This window comes from Sturnira hondurensis, unplaced genomic scaffold (genome assembly GCF_014824575.4).
Source record: "Sturnira hondurensis isolate 20B ecotype Veracruz unplaced genomic scaffold, ASM1482457v3 Scaffold0002840, whole genome shotgun sequence".
Taxonomy (NCBI): domain Eukaryota; kingdom Metazoa; phylum Chordata; class Mammalia; order Chiroptera; family Phyllostomidae; genus Sturnira; species Sturnira hondurensis.
In genome coordinates, this window is record NW_028075471.1 from 26,839,297 (window position 1) to 26,856,622 (window position 17,326).

General features: G+C 44.2%; 1 protein-coding gene across 1 annotated transcript in view; it reads left to right on the forward strand.

Annotated features, from left to right (window-relative positions):
- Positions 1 to 10,970, forward strand: part of AOAH (acyloxyacyl hydrolase) — a 145,806-nt gene extending 134,836 nt beyond the window's left edge. The window contains exon 23 of the transcript XR_005065736.1: positions 10,956 to 10,970. The gene's annotated coding sequence lies outside the window, so the exon portion shown is untranslated. The remainder of the gene's footprint in view (positions 1 to 10,955) is intronic.
- The last annotated feature ends 6,356 nt before the right edge of the window (positions 10,971 to 17,326 follow it).

Genomic DNA, 17,326 nt, shown 5'->3' on the forward strand with positions numbered 1-17,326 from the left:
AAGGTTGTGGGTTCAATCCCTGGTCAGGGCGCATACAGGAGGCATCCAATTGATGTCTGTCTGTCTCTCCCTCTCCCCTCACCCCTTCCTCGCTCTCTCTATCTGGGAAGAAGAGTGTCTCGCAGTCACTCCTGAGTCAGACCCTGACTGCAACTTCTTACCTGCCTCTTTGGAGATCCATTACAGGCCTCTGCTGTCCCGGCCACACCTCACCCCACTCTTCATTTTGGCTGTGTCTGTGCACAACTGGTAGTACAGTGCGGCAGGTGACACGAAACTGCATGCCACACCTCTGTGCCTTTCCAAACCCCACCCCGCCCTACCCCACCTGGACGTCTTCCGTGGGCGGGATCCACAGGCTCACTCTACTCCCCCTCGGCTCCTCCCTGGGGCCCTTCCCAGGGCGACTTCCAGAAACGGGCACACTCTTACTTTATCGTGCAGAGCGGATTCTTCTCCTCTCTATGCCCTCCTCCTCTGAGGCCTGTCATCCACGGTGACTGGCTCACAGGGGAGTTTGCCACAACAACCTCTCTGCTCTAGAGAGGAAGGTGGACACTCTTTTGAGAGACAGAAGTGGCTTTGGGATATGGCATTTTAGACAACAATAATAAATATGTTCCTCTTGATTTCAAAATCGTTTAGATCCATTTCTGGCTCAGAATCCAGAAATCACTGAAATAGTTATGAATTTACTGCTTCAAAGTAAAAATTTTTGCAAGGCAAAAATATACCATATGCAGAGTCAAAAGACAAATGGCAAAATTGGGAGGCAGAGAGGAATACGACTCATTTCACAAACATCTGAGCCCTCTAATATACAAAGAGTTCTTGAAAATAAAAAAGAAAAAGAGCAATAATTCAATGTTTAAATTGGAGGAGGCCATGAATGGGCAAAGCTCACAGAAGGAATCAAATGCCCATTACCCAGAAGAAAACCTGAAAGTGTGCTCAACTTCCACCATAGTTAGAGAAATGCAAATTAAACTACTAAGAGCGACTTCTGGTTTCTGGCCCAGCCTACATGGAGTTGGGAGAGTGTCACTCCATCCCAGCAGGAGAAGGGGGGAGAAGGTACAGAATATAGCATAGACAGTAGGTAGAAAATAGATAGGGGGGAAGGCAAGAATGGTAGGGGAAATATAGAATCTAATGAACTTGAGACACGTGGTCATAAACTAAAGGGGGGAAGGTGGGGAGGGGTGTTCAGGGTGGAGGGGAATGAAGGGGGGAATAGAACAACAACTGTAATGGTATAATCAATAAAATATATTTTAAAAAAAAGAAAAAGCTGAAAACCAACAACCCTTCTTAGACCTGCCAGAGACTTGCACACTACCCCCAAAGCCGGACAGACAGACGAGTGCACGCAAGAATCTCAATTTAGTGGATCAGAGACCCAGGGGCAGAAATCTCTCAGAAACTTAACTGGGGCGTCACATCTGGGGTTTTAAAAAGAAAATAGAAGACATTCTAGAAGGCAAAAAAACCCCTACAATTTGAAGAGACAGAGCAAGTATCAGTCCAGACTCAAATGGCAGAATGTCAGAAGGGTCAAACTGGAATTTAAAAATAAAACATACTGTTCAAGAACTCAAGACACTTGCAAAAGTTGTAACATAGACGTAAGTGGGAATACCAGGAGAAGAAAGAGAAAAAAGAACAGAAGAACTATTTGAAACAATGATGACTGGGAAAGCCTTCCAAACTGAAGCCAGATGTCAAAGCACGCGGGGAAGCTCATGCCAACCAGGCTAAAAGCCCCCAGATATCCAGGCATCTCATTTTCAAATTGAAGAAAAGAAAGAAAAAGAGAAAATCCTGGAAGAAACAGAGGGAAAGAACAGCAAACAGTACTGAAATAACTGCATGCCCACAAGCATAAATAAATAAATAATACATAAATCTAGACACAGACCTTAAATTCTTCGCAAAGATTAACTAAAATTGAATTACAGGAATAAAGGAAATTGACAAAACCATAAAACATGACATAGGAGAAAATCTGGATGACCTTGGGTTTGAAAAAGTTTTTAAATACAACACCAAGGCCCAATCTGTGAGAGAAACAATTGATAAGCTGCACTTTGTGAAAATTTAAAATGTCTGTTCTGTGAAAGATACAGTCAAGAGAATGAGGATACACACTACAGACTAGGAAAAACGACTTTCAAAAGACACGTTTAAGCCCTGGCTGGTGTAGCTCAGTGGATTGAGCGCGAGCCTGCAAACCACGTGATTGCGGTTCGATTCCCAGTCAGGGCACATGCCTGGGTTGCAGGCCAGTTCCCAGTGGGGGACACATGAGAGGCCACCACACATTGATATTTCTCTCCCTCTCTCCTTCCCTTCCCTTCTCTCTGAAAATAAATAAATAAAATATATTAAAAAAATTTTAAGACACATTTAATACAAGATTGTTACCCAAAATATACAAAGAACTCTTCAAACTCCAGAATAAAAAGAACTACCCAATTAAAAATTGGGCAAAAGATCTGAACAGACGCCTCACCAAAGGAGACACACACATAGCAAATAAGCACAGGGAATGATAATCCACATCGTGTATCAATAGAGATATACACCATGTTCCTAAATTGGAAACTTCAATATTTTTACTCATCAATTCAACTAAAATTGATCTGTAGATTCAACATAATTGTAAGCATAGCCCCAGAGACTTTTTAAATAGAATGTGAAGCTGATTCTATAACATAGAGAAAGAGAGAAACAAAGAACCTAGATGAGCCAAAGCAATTTTGGAAAGAAAAAATAAAAGTGTTTCACTCCCTGACTTAAAACTAACTGTAAAACTATAATAATCAAGATAGCGTGCCTCTGATACCAAGACAGACAAATGACTCGGTGGAACAGGACGGAGCAGCTTAAAATGAACCCCATCCACACACGTGGCCATTTGTCTTGTCACAAAGGTGCCAAAGAGACACTGGGGGAAAGGAAAGTCTAATAAATGGTTCTGAAATAGTGCATGTTCTTCAGTGACCTGCTACCTCTATATAATACCATGCTTAAAAATTAAGTTGAGATGGCCCATAGACCTAAACACAAAAGGTAAAACTAAAACGCTTCTAGAAGGAAACATTTTTAAAAATCTGCATAGTTTGTGGATAGGTAAGAGTTCTCTAGATAAGACACAGAAACAATTTCCAAAGCTGAAAAACAAGGGAAGTAACATTATTCTGTTAAATTAGACAAAATTTTTATAACTTCTGCTCAGCCAAAGACACCACAGATTGGGAGAAAATATTCACAAAATGTAGCTCTTATAAACAATTCCAGAACACTTAAAGGATTTTTACAACTGAACAATAAAAAGACAAAGAACCCACTTTTTTAAATGAACAACAGAATTGAAAATATGCTTTACAAAGGAAGTCCTAGGAATAGCCAATAAGCACATGAAAAAAAAATGTTCAACACTCTTAATCATCAGGGAAATGCAAATTAAGACCACAGTGAAACGCCACTTCATGCCCACCAAGATGGCTAAAAAGGAAAAGACCGAGAGCAGCAAGTGTTGACAAGGATGTGGAGCAACTGAAACGCTCACATATAAGCGTCATTAGAAAAAAATGTCTTGTAAAACTAATTATAAATCTACCCCATGACCCTGCAAGTTAAGTCTGAACTATTTAACAGCATATGTGCACAAAAAGACTTGTACGAGAATGTTTACAGTGTCTTTACTCATAATAGCTAAAGTCTGGAAACTGTCCGATGACCATCAATAGGAGAATAGATAAACACATGAAATACTACTTGGCATTATAAAAGAAACTACCAACACACCCAAAGGGGGAGTCTAAAAATTCTTAATGTTGAATAAAAGAATCCTGATACAGAAGAGCATATACTGTATAATATATATATATATATATATATATATATATATATATATATATATATGCAAAAAATTGAAAGCGTCTGTCAGGAGTGCAGGAAACTGGAGAGGACCATTTACATACGGGTTCAAGTCACACAGATGCACACACTCACTGAAACTCATGGACTGGAACACTGAAAACCATGCACTTCATTGTATGTGAATTTTACAGACAGAAGGGCAGCTCTGTGTGTGAACACACGTCTGCCTGTATCTGCTGTTTACTTTTATAAAAATAAGCCAAGGGGGACTTTTTCAAGTACCTTCAGCATAACATATAGATAGAGGTATATCTATGATGAATCATTTTTATAGCAAAGCCTGAAAGTCTATAAAAGGTCACTGGAAGAATCCATTAAAATGCTACGCAGTGTCTTGTGGCTTGTAGTATTTTTACAGGCATGTAAAAAAAGGGTTCTGTGTCCCTGTAATTGCTAAGCTATTGATTTCATTACAAGAAAGAAACATTGGCAGGGGGTGGGGGGCAGTAGAGAAAACTGTAAGCTCCTAAACTTTGGAGTACAAATAATCTGGAAGAGGGAAAGACATAAGGAAAGAGAGAAAAAGGATAATTAGAATGCAAACTAGGGCCATGGCTCATGAATTACTTTGAAAACACAATTTTAAATTATCTTAATTCATTCCCTTCCTGAATAAATGTACAGATTAAAGCCAACAGTTTCTCCCTGGCCTGCTGGCAACGTTACCGAGCCAAGTGACTTCTGACGTCCCCGTTTGAAGAAGCAGAATCCTTTAGAGGGGGCCAGGCTGGTGCAAACTTTGCTAAGGAGGTAAGACATCAGTTAGATATGGGATTACATTGCACATGGTGCCAGGCTGGATGAGCTGTGCGGACCAAGCATCCGACAGAAATCTCTAACCCCTGGAAAACCTGGCATTTGGAGGGCTGGCTGGCTGCTTTTGAGCACTGCCGACCTCCAGCCAGGCCAGGCTGTGGGAAGGAGGGGGCTTCCCCTGTATCCAGCACAGGGGAGGAAGGCACTGTCATCACATTCTTTCTCATGGACCCTCCAAAATGCAAGGATAGTGCAGAAAATGGGTGAAAAGTCAAAAGTTGGTGAGGAACTCCAAGTGCTTTTATTATTTTTAGAATATTTAGTAATCTTTATAAATGTGGGAGGCAACATAGCATCTTGGCTTTGGGAGTCAGGCAGAGATTTGAATATTGGCTCTGCTGTGTGACCTGGGGAAAGTTACTTAACCACTCTGAGCCCCAGGTTCCCCATATTCTTCTATCCTTATGTTTAACATTGGGCGTCTGTGAGAATTAAGTGAAATACCACCTATAATACATCTAATACAGCTCTGCAAAGTCTTATCCACATCTCCAAAATCCAAAAATTGCCAACAACCAAAACCTTTTCCTAACCCATTTGTCAGTAAAACCTGACCTGACCTGACCTGTGGCTATTTAGTCTTCTTTTTAAAATTCCACTTAATGTGAACACTTACATTTCTCTGCAGTAATATCAATGGTTTGATTATGTGGAGTTGCCCTGGACCTTTCTGGAGTACTATGTAATATGTGGTACATACACCGTATTCACTGTGTAAATTCAAAACATTCTGAATCCCAAAGCACACCTGTCCCAAGAACTCCAGATAACAGATGGTGAATCTGTGTGATATCCTCACTTTATTATTCATTTATAAATTCCCTATTCACACTTCATTGTATATTGAGACCTCCGGCGTGCGGATTTAACTAACATTCAAGACTTATGTGAGCTGATCACGGTGCTTTTGCACGCACTATGTGATGTCAGCGGTTGAGTTCAGGGTCATCTTCCGGGAGAGAAGCGCAGTTTCTGGGCAAAGCCTCCTCCCACCTCCAGAAGGCCCTCTGATGGCCAGGACACAGAGCTTAAGGGGGAAAATCACAACCACTCTCGTTCAGAAGACACCATGAACAAAAGAGGGGAGTCGAGGAGGGAAAGCAAGGGAATGGCTAGACTTTTGGTGCAAGTCCCTCAAGCAAACCGAGAAGAGAGGCTGACTTCCACGTTGCCTCCAGTCCAAGGGGCGCCAGCCCCCAGTGAGCTACATACAGACGGCAGTGTCTGGGCGAGTTTTCATATTGCATGGCGCTCTGCAACACAGCCGAGGGCAGGCAAGTGGAGATGTCGAAAGGTCTGACTTGTGGCAACTGGTGCCCTTAAAAGTGTGAGCACATTTACAGGAAACGAGTAGGTTTCCATTCATCGCTGAAGGCTCAGTTCTTTGGCAGAAACTGTTCTGAAGGATGTTACATGCTTATGCTCATTCTTAACTACATAAAAAGCTAAATTAATAATTAAAAAACCTTAATTGGGTTAGGAGCATAAGTAACCAATTCTTTTCAATGTTTCCCAAATGCCAGATGAGAGGATATCAAAGCGCTGGTACAACACACCAGAGAAGTATTGGCACCATCTTGTGGTGAAACTCAAAAGTGCATGTGTGTGTGTACCACTCTCAGCTGTTAAAAAAAAAAGAATAGAGTTTCTAAGATTTTATTTGCTTATTTTTAGAGAGGGGGGAAGGGAGGGAGAAGGAGAGAAACATTAATGTGTGGCTGCCTCCCACGTGCCCCGTACTGGGGACCTGGCCTGCAACCCAGGCCTGTGCCTTGACTGGGAATCAAACTGGCGATCTTGGGTTCACAGGCTGGCACTCAATCTGATCCACACCAGTCAGGGCAGAAAGTCTATTCTTAAGCCGAAAGAGGTTATTGACCCACCAGACAGTGTTATTTCCTAACTACTGACTTCCCTTTGGGATTCTGTAATGAACACTACAAATTAACAATAGTAGACTGATATGTCTTTCAAATTTATGTTAAAAGAAACATAAATGAAAAAAAGAACAGTCTTATAAGAATTAAGAGATCTATATATCTTACTTCTATATATATTAAAAATCTGTATGATTTTTTCCATAAAGTAGAAGGCACATTTTTTATTTTCACCAATAAGTTTATTGATTTGGATATTGTGAGTATGTTGCCATCTCCCACATGAATAATGTTGACTTCTCAATTAATATCTTGATTGGATTGCTATCAACTTTAACTGGCCTACCAGACCTTGGGGCATCCTCCAGTGAGAAATCTCCAGCAGGAAATGTCGCAAACCACTTTTGACACACTCAATCAGTCACAGCACCTTCTCCATATACTACACGAACCTTTTTCTGCATTTCAGTTGCATTATTACCTTTCTTGAAATAATAAAGCACAGTATGCAAAAAATGTTTTGTATTGCCTTCCATTTTCAATATCCAAGTGGCTACACAAAAATTTACCAGTTCTGATAAGTTTTTTTAATGTGTGCTGATATGACAGCTGTCACAATACGATAGAACAAAATTGTTTCAAATGGAGTTAAAGACGACTAAGCACTACTAGAGCTGTCGGAGGGAAAAAACCAACGAAGCTTTTGGCCAACCCTACATACTCGCAGGTTTCCAACACTCAATACTTTTAATCCTTTCAGTCTGCCTCATAAAACTTCAAACAGCCTTTAAATGTATTAAGTAAATAATAAAGACCAGTATTTTGAGTAATCCTTTTTGGCATTCAAATGTTGCATTTGGGTTAGACTTGAGAATTCGGGAAATCTGAAGAGCAGTGGCAAGTATGGAAACAAGCAGGGACTACCCAAATGAAAGCAGGCAAAGGCCGCTGATTCAGAACTCACTATACAGAGCAAGGCAGCAAGGCAGCCAGCCAGCGACCAACCAGCCATGTTGGCAGAGATTCAAAGGTGGAGGAGGCGTGGGAGAGATTTATGGTGGAGAAGGGAAGGCTTCAGGGCGCCCTGATAGGCCGTCAGCAGGGGGAGCAGTAGGGAGCTCATTAGAGAACAGCATTCTGAATGTGACTGGGTCGGGGTGTGTAGCTAGTTTTCTCAGACTGTTCCTAAATTGGGGTTGGGGATAAAAATTAGGGAAGCTGTCAGTTGCTAATGAAGTCTTGACCATTTGGGACCAGGGTACAAGGGTAATTGTCTGGCTTTCTGAACAAGTTTACTAGACACAGTGGCTTGCCTTCCTACAAGTCTGACCTACGGCTAACAACCTGGCTTCCTGGGCTGTGACTATCAATAGCGGGTGGGTTTTCTTGGCTGATCAGTGCAGAATGGGGGTCAGAGGTCTATTTTAACCATAGTTTGTATACTCAGCCTCTCATACTGAAGACAACAGCCAGGCAGCCTGCACCTGTCCCTTCTCTCTTCATTCCTGTCCTCATTCCACTCACAAGGCGTCTTGTGCTCACACAGGTGGACATGCAGACCACGTGTCCACCTTTTTCACACCACCCTAGAAGAACCCCTCGGGGTCAGCCATGCCCAGGGGGAGAGCCCCAGAAGGCCACCACAAGTGAACTCTGGCCACAGAGGCCTTGATGCCAGGGGCCTGGCCTAGAAGGGGGCATGCAGGCCCTGGGCGTGCATGTCCCCCTGTCCACCCAGAGGAGGCGCATGGGCCAGCACAAAAGGGGCTGGTGTCCGGAGCTTGGTGCACAAGGAAGGGGCCTATTGTCTAGGAAGCCACTTTCTGGAGGAGTCATAAAAAAGCAAATCTCCCAGCAAGCTCTGTTCCCACTTCCTAACAGACTCTTATCTCCAAGCTCAAGAGCAGGGTTTGAACACTCCCGGGCTGAGAGAGGTATCTGCCTTCTCCAGAGGCCCACCCATGGATAGAACGGAAATCCCACTATGGCGCCCCTTCGGGGAATTCAGGTCCGTAATGCCCTCAGCAACCATCACAAGGTCTTCGTTATGTAAACCTGTAGCAAGAGTGAGGTGAATGCCCCAATTTCAGAGTCTGTCCTCACCGGTAAACCAGTTGTCTGGATCATTAGATCCAAAGATACACTCATTATATGTGTCTGTGTTGGCCACCGGGAATAGGTCTGGGATCTTACTGTGCCTTAAGACAAAGGTGGGTTATAAACTGTAGATTTAAGAAGAGGAAGGAAGGAACAAAGGAAGGAAGGAAGGAAGGAAGGAAGGAAGGAAGGAAGGAAGGAAGGAAGGAAATCTGCTCTGAGACTCCTTTGTTATTTATGCTATGTTATTCCCACTAGCCAGTGTTCTTTGTCGAGGTTAGCAATGACAGTATCTTCTAACCATATTACCTTATTCATTTGAAAACATGTCAAGAACTGACTGGAGACGACTTCTCAGTTTTGTTGAGGAACCTACTACTCAGTGTTTCAGCTATTCTTGCCGCCGCTGTGGCTGCGACAAACAGCAGACTGCGAGGCATAGCTTTCTGACAAGGCCTTTGAGTTTTTCCCAAAATACTGCCAGCCACCAGGCTCAAAACATCTCTTTTCTTAAAAGCAGGGTGGCTTGTGTGCTCTCTTATTGTGACAGAGGGGGAATGTTAAAATTAAAATGCAGAAGGAGCCCTTTTGTCTGACACGACTAATTGAAAAAGTCAATTAAAGTGCGGAAGCATTGTAAAAGATTGCACACACATCTCAAATCCTCATTTTCTTCATCAAACACAATGTAAGGACAAGTCCCTTTCTTTGAACAGAAGTCTACAGAGTGAGTCACACGGCTCCCTCCCCACAGAAACACGCAGCACACCATGCTCTGGAGAGAACCAAAATTCAAAGCACTCGTGAGGTCTTCTCAGAGCAGAGTCCTTCTAGATTTCTCTGATTTTCCTCTGTCAGGCTTAGTGCACCGCAGTGTCTTTGTGGAATCTCTCAAGGTTCTCACTGGGGGGGGGAATACCTTTGGCCACTTTCACTTTCTGCAATACGTAACCCTGTAATTCAAAACAACGTTTAGGACGGGTGTGATCAGATCTGGGCACAAACATTGACTTCGCTGCTTGCTTGTAGGAGCAACAATGTGCACAGGTGGTGAGGTCAATCCATCTGGCTGGGCCAGCGAGGGACGAACGGGTGAGATGCGTGAGTGGGACTGTGTCTGATGCACGTGTGCGCACCAACGCCCTGATTTCTCAGGACTTCGGAGAGGGGACAGTTTCTGGGGCACAGATCAAAGAAGCCAAAAAGACATGAGGGTGTTGTCTGAAAGAAAGCCAAGAGGCTGGCGGGTTTTGCTGTGGAACAAATGAACCCTAACTAAGCAGCTAGAAACCGCACTCGGTTGTGACCTCCCTGTCTCGGTGGTTTCAAGAGCCCGAGCAGACTCGGTGGGCCTGGGGTCTCGAGGGCCACAAAGTCCAGCCCGCCTATGGCCCCTGGAACTCGAAGTCCTGTTCCAGGCTCACCTGGGTGTTGGCAGAATTCAGTTCTTTGTGGTGACAGGATTGAGGCCCTTAATGTAACCATCCCAAAACCTTATTTTCTTTAATCCAGTAACACCTCACATAGGGCTTAGGAAGGAAACTCTGTATGTAGCATGTCAAACGAATGGCACTATGCCTGTCCCTTCTTCCTCCAAGGAAGAAAACTTTAGCTTTCTTCTCCCAACCTGTCTGTCAAATTCAACCAAAAGTAACACCTAAAATTATCTGAAACTTGTCAATAGGTGAAAAAAGACTTCAGGGGTCCTTCCAGTGCTGTGTGGGGCTACGCTGCCTCCTGACGGGGCGGTTTCCCGACCTCTGACTGGGGATGGAAGTCACGGCTTTCTAGTGCACAGGACACACTCTAACCGACCGAGCCCTGCAGCTAGGGCCGTGTAGGGTGTTTTTTATTCATGCTTTAATTTGCACTGAGTAAAATGCTCGGAATTCCTTCTTCCCTGTTTCGTCCAAACCCCTCTGACACAGCTGCAGGGAGACTGTCCCGCAGCACGAGCAAGCCCAGCTCGGGCGGCCACAGCCCAGCGTTTCGGGAGACAACGGCAGGGTGGCTGCGAACGCTCTCGACTTCGGAAGTAATGCACTACCGTGTCATAAAGAAGCTCGAAAGCTTAGAATGTGGCGCCTGTCACACTGTCGCCTTCTTCAAGGACAGAGAAGCGGCTTCAGCCCAAAGTACAACCTGCTAGGAACCTGTCAGCAGCTTTCTTTTGCAAAAGGCTCTGGGCAACTTAACAGCTGGAGGGCTCTTGGGAGGCAGGGGCCTCGGTGTACCTCCCTCGCTCACCTGTCTGTGTTAAGGAGCCATGCTCGGAAGGGTAAAGGCAGCTAAACCCCACTGCCCCCCACAGTCGGGCGCTGTGTACACAGGTGCCCAGACTGTCCTCCAGGGAGCCGTTCTCATTTCTTCATCCACCTGCAGCCCTGCAGAGACCTTCCGATCCTTAAGCGCGAACAACTGTCTGTAACGGCCACAGCAAACGCAGAGGACGATACAAAGTCCTCGCAGACCAGAGTCCCAGTCCTCCCTCAATGTTCCCCCTCCCCCCGACTCCTGTCGGCATCCTTTCCCTTCTCCGTCCGATAGACCATGGTCCCTGCTCAGTCCTCCACCTCCTCACAGTTGTGCTCTGGTTCTAATTTTGAAAGCCTTCTTAAGTCCACGTACATAATAAGCCTTGTGAAAATATTCTCCTTGCAAACATACTAAATATGCTTGAAATAGAGTCAACAGTGGACGCATGCCTTACCTAGGCAACACGTGGGTGATAGTTTTCCATCTTGAAGTTTCCAAAGGGAAACCATATGAAACGTCTTCATCGCTTACTGCTCGGTTGTTGTCTGGCCTGTGAGTATTCCATGTCCTCAAGTAAATGTCATCCCCTTCGTCCCCTTGTGTGTATGCATGTGTGTGTGTTTATATATCATATATATGTTTTAATAAAAAATAAATAAAAACCTTATATAAATTTGTTTGAAAGTCAAAGCATTCCTCCCCCAATACCAGTCCCAACCTCTTCCTGCTGCCCTTTCTCAGTAAAAGTTGCTGTGGTTCCACTCACACTTTTATCTGGGTACAGTGGCCCCCCTTATCCACAAGGACACATTCCAAGACCTCCAGTGGATGCCTGGAACCACAGACTGCATCAGGCCCTATATATACTATGTTTTTTCCTGGACATACATTCCTGTGACAAAGTATAATTTATAAATTAGGCACAGTAAGAGATTAGCAACAATAACTCGTAATAACATGGCACAATAACAACAATATACCGCAATAAGTTATGTGAAGGTGGTCTCTCTTCCTCAAATGTCTCACTGCACTGCACTCCCCCTTCCTCCTGAGAGGCACCGGGAGGACCATTCCACAAACACGAGGGTGCCACCCACGCTTCCCAGCGGTGCTGCCAGAACACATCAGGCGACTTGCGTGTTTGTTCTTGAGAGCTCATGGGTTCTTTGCTCGGCACACAGTACCGCCCGGCTCCATCAGATGCTCTGTGGCATTGCCACAAAGCACCGGAGTTCATCTCTGCCTCCTTCCTTCCTGTCATGGTGCCTTTTCTGCCCTTTCATGAAGATAGGGTCTCTGGGGCAGCTTCTTATAAGCCCCGTTTCCTCATAACTGAAGACTTGCTTGGATGATACCATTTCTCCTTAATCAAACTCTTTTTTAAATTTTATTTGTCAGTTACATTCACAGTCAGTATTATTTTGCATGAGTTTCAGGTGCTCCCCCCCTGCCGGAAACGGCAGCAGCTTCTTCATGGGCAGACGCAGCCCCTCCGGCAATTTCTCTACTTCTCGGTCCAAGCTGCTCCTGAATCTGTGTGGCCGCCCCCTACTGGCAGCAATTGGCTGGACGTCTCCGCACAGACGTGGTGCTTGCTGGAGCCACACATCGTCCCTGAGCCCAGTTGCCCCTCCTGTCTTCCACGCACAAACGTGGCCTTTTCATCTTAACAAGGCAGTCATCACACGCCGTGGCTGTACCGTTGGCAGTTTGAGGCAAAACTAGCACAAGTTTCGTTTTCCTTCTTTCCAATTTCACGGATAGAAGATTTATTCTTACCTAGTAGATCTTACCAATCTCAGATCTCTCAGGTCTCCTCAGATTTATTCTTACCTAGATCTTAGCAATCTCAGAAAAAAGTCATCTTCGCATATAACTTTTTTCCCCCTTTTCTCACAAAGTTGAGAACTTGCACCTTTTCACTTACAGGAAGCACTTACCCGCATCCCTTTGTCAGGTCTGAATGGCAACATCACTACTCCAGTGCTTTGGGCCATTACTCAGTAAAACAGAGTTACATGGACACAATCACAGCGACACCACACTGCCGGTTACCTGCTCGCCAAGACAGACACCGGACTAGCAAACAGGCTGAGAGCAGATAAAGGAATGATTCACTTCCAGAGCCGGAGGAGCAGAGCAAAGGGTTGCTCATCATACACAGAATGCATGCACTCGAAAGCTCATGTTTGTTTCTGGAATTTTCCATTTCACATTTGCAGACTGTGGTTGACTGGGCGTGACTGGCACTGCAGAAAGCAGAACCTGGGAAAAGGGAGGGCCGTTGCATGTGCACACATATGTTATCATCGCTCATGTTAAACGACGTGCCCCTTCCCTCAAAGGTGCCCTGGAAGTTCATTTCTCCTCTTTCTCCTCGAATACGGCCTGCTGTTTTGCAGAGAGTGCCATAATTTCCCATTTATTGGCCTGCTGATTATTTCTAGTTAACTTCCCTGGGGAGGGACTTCCAAGCTATTCCTGTTTTTCCCCCTTAAACACAGTGTGGAGACGATCCTTTCCCACGTACCTTGGCTCACCTGCCTGATCATCCAGGGAGAGTGGGGGGAAGGCATCGAAGCAGCCGGGCTTTGGTTCTGGGGAAGGAAAGAAGGCAGGGGCTCGATCTAGATTCCCTGTAAATGTACCAAACACCGGGCCTCCTGGTACAAAGACTAGTGTTTGCTAAGAGGTCTCTATCCAGGGAATGCCCTTAGCAGATTGTGGCTGGTCAACAGCTGGCCACAGTAAATAAACTTAGAACTCATGGATTTGTGCACCTGGTCTCCCGAGGTCGCACCAGCAATGTAATGACATAGGGTGTAAAAGAGTGAAGTTTCCTCACCCAGACTCTCTGCTTGGAGAAGTGTTCCCCCAACCTCACCTGAGACCTCACCTATTACCTGGGGCCAGAGCGCACGTCCCGCATGAACTCAGGGGACCACAGGCATCGGGTGGTTGCTGAGTCCACCCTGCAACCCCCGTCCCCCCACCAGTGTCTGGAAACCACGGCTCCACCTTTACGGCTCCACCTTCACACAGACAAGAGCTCCAATGAAGGGATTAGGGGAGGTGACCAAATCGCCATCCAGAAAGGCTGAATTGGTCGGGTTTCTACTTTCGAGAATAGGAGTTTGTTCCTCAGCAACGCAAACTCCAGTTTCACCGATCTGAGTGAGGGCCGATTTAAATGTGTGTTCTTCCTTTAGCATTCATTTTACATTAGTTGGCTGTTGGGATGTGTGCATGTTTTCTTGCTAATATTATTTGCTCTTTCCTTTAGGTTAAAATTTTATTTATTAATTTGAGAAATATCAAGAGGAACGGCAAAGCATGTAGATTCTGGGTTAGCATCCTGGTGTGCCCTTTGCCAAGCATGTGGTCTAAGAAAAATTACCCAAGTTTTAGTTTCCTCATTCAAGACCCATTTCAGAAGACCCTGTGAAGATGACCTGAGATAATCCATGCGAAACACCAACATCGCCTGGTGGGTAGTAAGTGCTCAAATAGCGGCAGTGGGCCACGGGGGCTCTTTATACATTATGCATGTTAATTCCTTGATGAATAAGTATGTTGTAAATATTTTGTCCTGATCTGTAGCTTATGTTTTTACAGACATTTGTTAGACAGGCTGTTCCTACGCAGTCGAACCTGCCGTTTTTCCCTTTATAGATTTCACTGTAGCCTGACTTTCTGTTTAAACCACATCGTTGAACTGGACTGCTCCAGGCTTCACTTCACATGTTCCAAGTCTGTGGTCAGAATCTTAAGATTCTTCTTCGTTCTCACCAGAGATCACCCGTTTTTCTTTGGTGGATGGCAGTCCCTGGCCACTCCTTCTCCGTTTCCCCCAAAGAACGTGATCCTTTTGTCCTCGTTTCTCCATTCACACCACGCTCCCCGGATGCTCCTGTCCACTCCGCTTCCAGCAGCCCCCCAGGCAGAGGACAGCGAATTCTTTCGAGCATCACTTTTCACTGTTTACAAGGTATTTCTATCTTGCTGTTCCACAATCACCTTAAATTTCTTCTAAAACTAAATTTTATGTGCCCTTTGTATCACAGGTGGCAAACACAAGGCCCCCAGGCTGAATCCGGCCCTCCACCTTGTTTTATCCGGCCCAGCACCTTTTCTCTACCTGGCAGCAGCACCAAGCTCTCGCTTAACTGTTAAGGAGCAGTTACATGTATACAGTCCCAACATTACATTCGGCCCTTTGAAGGCAACCGCAAGGCTGATGTGGTCCCCAGTGAAAATGAGTTTGACGCTCCTGCACTTAATGTATACTAAGATAGAGTGTTTTTTTCCTTTAGCTTACAGCAAATAGTTGTGTGGAATGCTTTTTATGAACAAACGAATATAACGTGTCTGCCCTGGCCAGGTGGCTTAGGTGATTGGAGCATCATCCTGAACACCAAAAGGTTGTATGGCTTCCATCCTGGATCAGGGCACATACTTAGGTTGCAGGTTCGATCCCCAGCAGAGGCGCATATGGAAGGCAACCAATCAGTCTCTCTTAAATCAATAAACATATCAATAAATAAACAAAAATATAATTTATGTGTAATACGCATAGACTATCTCTAGAAGAACACAGAAACTGGTAAAAGTGGTTGTGGCAATGAGAGAAGAGATACTTTTCATTCACTTCCTTGTGCCTTTTGAATTTTGTACCATCATATATAACGCCCACAATAAACAAGTCTATAAATAAAAGGGACCTTGTCATTGATGCCACCAAACCTATTCCTGCTTTTGGTTGGTGACGTTCCCTTCTCCACTCAGTCCCTGCTAAGCACTTGGGGATCACCCTCCGCCCTTCAAACACACATCAAGAACCAACGGAAATGGCCCCTTCTCACTCACGGCAGCACAGAGGACACACGGGAAGCCCGGCCCTGGGACACAGACAAAAGGATGAAAGACGCTGTCAGGAAAATGCCCTCGAGAAGCCCCACAACCTGGGCGTGTGGAGCAGCACACCACACATTTTCAAAATGGTTTCATTGATTACGCTATTACAGTTGTTACAATTTTCCTCCCTTTGCCCCCCTTCACCCAGCACCCCCTCTCCCAGGCTATCCCCACACCGTTGTTCATGTCCATGCACCAGGCATGTAAGTTCTTTGGCTACTCCACTTCCTACAGTGTGCTTTACATCCCCGTGGCTATTCTGTGACTGCCTATCTGTACTCTATCCCCTCACCTCTTCACCCATTCCCCCAAAACACCCCCAATCTGACAACCCTCAAAATGTTCTCTGTATCCACGATTCTATCTGCTTTTTGCTTAGTTTTTTAAATTATTCAATTATTGATAAGTGTGTGTTGCCATTTTATTGTTCATAGTTTTGATCATCTTTTTCTTAAGTAAGTCCCTTTAACATTTCATATAATAAAGGTTTGGTAATGATGAACTCCTTTAACTTGATCTTGTCTCAGAAGCTCTTTCAATGTCCTTCAATTCTAAATGATACCTCTGCTGGGTAGAGCAATCTTGGCTGTAGGTCCCTGCTTTTCATAACTGAGTATTTCTTGCCAGTCCCTTCTAGCCCACAAAGTTTCTTTTAAGAAACCAACTGACAGTCTAATGGGAACTCCTTTGTCGGTAACTAACTGCCTTTTTCTTGCTTTTAAGATTCTCTGTATTTAACCTTTGGCACTTTAATTGTGTTTCTTGGAGTGGCCCTCTTTGGGTCCGTCTTCTTCAGGACTATCTGTGCGTCCTGAACTGTGCATGTCTATTGCCTTCACCAAATTAGGGAAGTTTTACTTCATTATTTTTTCAAATAGACTGCCAATAAGATTGCTTAAATAACTGATTCTGTAAGCCATTTGCAAGTATTTATTTAGGTAAGAGATCATAAAATACATTTTTCCAATACACACAAAACACATTTAAAACAATAAAAGATAAAATGACAGGTGACAGAATTTAGTGTTTATAAATGAGGTCATCAATAACTTTGACAATTCAAAGAAACTCAAAGTGTACTTAAAAGTTTGAGACCATGCTTTACAATGGTTTATAACAAAAAAAATAAAGAATAAAGTATTAGGCTTTTAAGGAAATACATTACTTAATAGTTTTTCAAATGATTTCATAACGGATTTCTGGACACCGTCCTATATGGACATGAAAAGTAAGAAAGTCGAGACCTTTGGCAAGCAAAGTGTTAGTCTACAGCAGCTTATAAAGTGTACTTGTTTTATATAAAAGCTCTTGAATTTACATACGTTCTTGTTACCAGAACAGAGAAAAACTAACACGTTAAGTATCTTTGAGGAGTCTGTAAGATATATTAGCAAAAATCATTACTTTCAAAAGCCTATATT